The sequence below is a fragment of the Ranitomeya variabilis genome, chromosome 4, assembly GCF_051348905.1.
Source record: "Ranitomeya variabilis isolate aRanVar5 chromosome 4, aRanVar5.hap1, whole genome shotgun sequence".
Lineage (NCBI taxonomy): Eukaryota > Metazoa > Chordata > Amphibia > Anura > Dendrobatidae > Ranitomeya > Ranitomeya variabilis.
In genome coordinates, this window is record NC_135235.1 from 197642984 (window position 1) to 197648990 (window position 6007).

Sequence of the window (6007 nt, forward strand, 5' to 3'; positions counted from 1 at the left end):
TGATGTATTTCTATACAGCTGTCACGGCGGTCAGTCCGAGGATTGCGTTGTGATCCTCGCACACGAAACATGGCCGTCTGTCTACGCCCAAAGGGTGAAAGTTGTTGTTTTTGATTTTGCAACATTTTTTGTTCTTAGACCACTCTCTTAAAACCCTCTTATATCCATTGGGTGTGGCTTACAAAGTTTTCCCCTTGTGACCTCTCTAGGTGCCAGAATATAAGAGCAGCCCCCGCATTAGGGTTCATTCACACATCAGGTTTTTTTGGCCTTTTTTTATGGACCATTTTCACACTTGTCAGCAAAAAAAAGAAAAACGGAGGCAGGTCCTACTTCGATTCCTATCACCAATGCTAATCAATGGCCCTGTGGGAAAAAAAAACAGAACACTAGGAGAAGTGAAGATTATTTTTTGTAATACAAAAAGAAAAACAGGTAAAAATACAATACAAAATTACAAAAAAACTGACAAAAATGCAAAAAAAAAAAAAAACAAAGACTTTTTTTCAAATAAAAATGGATACCTTCCATGGATGCCCAAATAATTAATGCTACATCGTAATGCCAACACATAATTTCTCCCACCAGCGACAACTTATCGACGGTGCGAGAACTCAGACCAGTGAGACAATAATAATAATATAATAAAAAGACAGTGTGCCCTATTTTTTTTATTAGGTGCGTTAGACTCCCTTTAAGTATCTGCAGAGATCATTAGTTAGTGGAAGTTAGCGAGGATGTTTCCATGGAATTATGTCACATAAACCCCCCACCATTTCACAGTCTGGGCTCGGTATACTGTGGCAGTAATTAGCCTTATCAAAAATGCTGTAGTCCAGTATTTCCTACCTAGAATAATTAGCTTTTTATGATTAGTCCAATTATAACATTGCAGCTCTACAGGGTCCATTTACTGAGTTCTACAACACAACTAGACTGATCACTAGAGGATAAAGGAGAGATTCTGCACCTTTGTCCTTTGCTGTTTAAGTATGTAGAGAATTAAAAGAATATATTGTGCCAAGTATTGGAGGCGCCAAACTTCACTACATATAGGGGTATGTTCATGGATCGCCCCCCAGGGCTAGGGGTTACTCGGAGACGGGCCCTTCTTGTTCTCGATGGGGATGTCACGGTGGCTGACCCGGTCCGTGGCCCTAGGGACATCCGTTAAATGTGGGGAAAGGTCTTTAAAGGGATAATGTTCGTGACGCCACTTGTGGTATTTGGTCATGGTGACCGACGCTGCTTAGGGGTCCGCTGGGGTGATGTTGTGGCAGCTAGATGGTATACCTTCCCCAGTGTATCCCCAGAGCTTCCCAGAGTGTAGATGGTGGATGACGTAAGGCACAGTGAATAACGAGGACTCAAGGTTGCAGTCTCTTTACCTTTTACTGAAGGCTTCAGCATCCACAGTCCAGAGCACCAGACCACAGGGCAGGTAGAGTCCGGCCGGTCCGAAGGCAAATCCAGAGTCCCCCTTATCCAGGTGGAAATCAGTAGCCTTCCTCTAGCACCTGTGTGTTGTAGTACCTCCCTGCTGAGCTTCTCGGTAAGGTCCTCACAACTGTTGTAGATGTTCTAGATGTTATGTCTTCTTCTCTGTCCCCCAGATGGTATGGATAGGACAAACCCGTATGACTGATGGCCTGAGGCTTTTTACAGGGATCCTAGAGACGCCCCAGCCCCCACAAGTTGTCACCGTGCCTCCTGGGTATATGGTTGGGCAGCCAATGTGGAATCGACTGTCCTGCCAGTCTCTGAAGTAAAGCGTAGAGACTATTACTCCCTCGGTGTTCTGGCTACCGGATTCTGCGCCTCAGAAGGAGGCAGCCTTTTGCAGGGCAGAACTCCTTTTGGTTTTCCTCTCCTTGTGCTATGACTTCGTTTCTCACCCGCTACAATACAATTCTCTTCGTGTCCTTCCTTAGGATGCTGCCGCACGTGGGGCAGGCGCAGCTCCGTGACTTTCTGTCTAAGCCTCTGACAGGATCCCACCCCTGTCAGGGACCTCTCTGTCTGCAGCTCTGTGATATTCATCCTTCCCCTTTGTCTGCCTGACAGGGTGCTGCCTGGGAGAAGCCCAGTCAGCTTCTGAATCGATGTTGCTTGGGCAAAGCCCAGCCAGCCTCTGGCTAACGTTCTATCCAGCCCACCAGTTTTACCTAATTGTGAGGAGTGCCTTAGTAGATAGGAGCAAGGCTCCCCCTGGTGGACTGGAGTGTGAAGTGTAGTGTATGGTTTGTGATACCTGGTAAGAAGATCTCCTTTATTGCCCTCAAACGTAACATCACTCCCCCTGGTGGAAGAATAACATTACTGCAATGACCAAGACTCTGGGGCGCTGCATTCACACACCGTGTTATTTCAGGTGCAGAAATCTGATGTTTTTTAAGGAAATGCAATTTTTTTTATATATGGTTTTTAGGGGTCCACTGGGGTGATGTTATGGCAGCTTGATGGCATACCTTCCCACAGGTGAAGTGTATCCCCAGGGCTTCCCGGAGTGTAGATGGTGATGGTGGATGGTGTGAGGCGCGGTGAATAACGAGGACACAACGTTGCAGTCTCTTTACCTTTTACTGAAGGCTTCAGTTTCCACAGTCCAGGGCACCGGTTCACAGGGTAGGCAGAGTCCGGTTGGTCTGAAGGCAAATCCAGAGTCTCCTTATCCAGGTGGAATGCAATAGCCTTCCTATGCGCCTAGTAACACAGTAGGTTCCCACTTGCATAAGCTCTAATGAGGTCCTCACTGTTGTTACTCTTCTCTATCTGTTCCCCGTGGTCGGATAGAACAAAACCCGTATGACTGATGGCCTGAGGCTTGTTTATAGGGACCCTGAGAGACGCCCCGACCCCCACAAGTTGCCACCGTGTCTTCTTAGGTATTAAGGTCGGGCAGCCAACTTGGAATTGACTGTCCTGCCAGTCTCTGAAGCAACGGCGTAGAGCACTTTACTTCCTCGGTGTTCTGGCTACCGGAACTCGCACCAGAAGGATGCAGCGCCTCTCGTCTACTATCCTCTTTTCTTTTTCTCACTCACTACAACACACTTCCTTCCAATGTCTCTCTCTTTGGATGCTGCCGCACGTGGGGCAGGCGCAGCTCCGTGGACCCTGGAACCCACTCCAGCCAGCTTCTGCCAAACTCCGTCTGGAACTGACTGTCCGAAGCCCAGTCAGCTTCTGTCTGATGCTCACTGGATGGAATCCAGCTAGCTTCTCCCTGCTTTTCTAACCAACCCACCAGTTTTACCTAACTGTGAGGAGTGGCCTAATAGATAGAACCTTTGCTCCCCCTGGTGGACTGGAGTGTGAAGTGTGTGGTGTGTCTGTGATACCAGGACAGGAGATCTCCTTTATTGCCTCCAGACGTAATATCACTCCCCCTGGTGGAAGAATAATATTTCTGCAGCAACCAGGACTCTGGGGCGCTGCACTCACACATTGTTTGGTTTTCCGGACTAAATTGGAAAACTGCTGCTTTTTTAGGGTATGTGCACATGTAGATGGGATGTCTGCAGATTATTCCGCACCTGTTTTTGTAAATCCGCACGTAAACCGCACTGCAGATTACCTGCGGATTCACTGCGGATTACCTGCGGAATTACAGCGTTTTTTCTGCGGATTCCACCTGCGGTTTTAAACCTGCGGAATCCGCACAAAGAATTGACATGTGGTTTTTGTTTTCCATAGGTTTACATGGTACTGTAAACTCATGGAAAACAGCTGCAGATCCGCAGCATCAAAACCGCTGTGGATCCGCAGCAAAATCCACATCGTGTGCACATACCCTTAAAACGGCAGCATGTCACTTCTTTCAGTGTTTTTGCAGCATTTTTCCACTGATAGAAAGGAATTAAGTCCAAAAACACAGCAAAACCACAGGTATCAGGTTTTGCTGTGGTTTAAGAGCATGAAAAAAAACGCAGCAAAAAACACAGCAAAAACGCAGCAAAAATCACATAAAAAATGCAGCAAAAAACACAGCAAAAATACTGCAAAAACGCAGCAAAAATGCAGAAAAACATAGCAAAAGCGCAGCAAAAATGCAGAAAAACAGCAAAAGCGCAGCAACACGCACAGCAAAAACACAGCAAAAATGCGGCAAAAAAACGCAGCAAAAAAACTCAGCAAAAACGCAGGTATCAGGTTTTGCTGTGGTGTATGAGCATGAAAAAATGCAGCTAAAAACACAGCAAGAAAGCAGCAAAAAACACAGCTAAAGCACAACAAAAACACAGCAAAAACAAAGCAAAAATGCAGCAAAAAAAACAATAAAAACAAAGCAAAAAAATGCAGCAAAAACGCAGAAAAAAACTCAGCAAAAATGCAGGTATCAGATTTAGCTGTGGTGTATGAGCATGAAAAAACGCAGCAAATCATTGCAAAAACACAGCAAAAAACACAGCAAAACCAGCTTTTCTAAGCAGCTTCTTTACTGCCAAGAGAGCAGATTTTAATTGCTGAAAAAAATGCAGCAAAAACGCAACATGTGAACATAGCCTAAGGTTGGGTTCACAAGACCGTATTTTCGATCCAAGGGCAGTCCTTGAAAAAAAAAGGACAGCACGCGGACCAATGTAATACAATGGGGCAGTGCAGATGGGCGATTTATTTTCGCTGACCGAATCTGTGTGTGAAATGAATCGTAGAATACGCTAGTGTCTTCCGTAAATGAGACTTGCCCATTCTAGTCTATGGGTGCTCGAAAAAACATTGAAGGCCGGGCAGAGCTACAGTGTAGCCTCCATTTTTTATGTACGGATACATTGCAGTTCTGTAACATGGGAAACTGTAGATGATTAATAGCTGCTGTAAAAAAAAAACACAGACTGCACACGGATGTCAAGTTAGAAAAAAATTGGATGAAAGGCCGAATTATTTCTTATACGCTCATGAACCTGCCCTTAGAATGAGAAAATATGCCTACAGTGCTCATGCTGTGGTTTTCTTTCTAACTTGTGTTGGTGCATGTGCACACGGTGTGTTTTCCAGGCCTCTAAGGCTACTTTCACACTAGTCCGTCGGTACAGGCTGTCGCAAACCGTCGGCCCGACGGACAGTGTGTTAAAGTAGCACAATGTGGGCAGCGGAGGCAGTTTTACAACGCATCCGCTGCCCATTGTGAGTTCCGGGGAGGAGGGGGCGGAGTTTCGGCTGCGCATGCGCGGTCGAAAATGGCGGACCCGACGCACAAAAAAAGTTACATTGAACGTTTTTTGTGCGTCGCGGCCACCAAAACACGACGCATCCGTCGCACAACGGATGCGACGTGTGGCCATACGTCGCAATGCATCGCTAATGCAAGTCTATGGAGAAAAAACGCATCCTGCAGACAACTTTGCAGGATGCGTTTTTTCTCCAAAACGACGCATTGCGACGTCTAACAACGATAGTGTGAAAGTAGCCTAAATTGAACATAATCCACAGCAATGTAAAATTCCGTTCAATTTCTGCTCCAAAAACTCAGCGAAAAGACTCAGGGGCCAATTCATTAATATGTTTATGGCGTAAATTCCCTATTAAGCCACAGCATGTTTGCGCAATTCAGCAGATGTGCAAAAATATTGTGACTTTTGGGGAATATATGCCAGTCCCGGCCAATATATATGTAGCGTCACACCTGCCAGTCAAATTTGCTTTGGATGTGGATTTTTCAGCCTGAAAAACTCAAGTAAAAAATCTCGTGTGGATTTTCCCTCAGAAATCCAAAATGAAAATACACAGCTAGTGTGTGAGGTGTGAGCAGGCCTGTACAGGGTGTAATATGTGCATGTGGCTTTATTATACACTTTATTATAAGTTAGTGCACTGGCCCAGCACAGGGCGCAGCAGCTCGGCGGCCTCCGCCAGCGCTATAGAAACAACAGGTGCAAAACATTCTGCGCCCGGCCATCACCATAGCAACTGCAAGCTTCGCTGTCAGCACAACCTAGCAAAATAGCTGCTAAGACACGCCCCTTGCGGCGTTTTATTGGTTATCCCTAGCGTCAATCACGCGCTT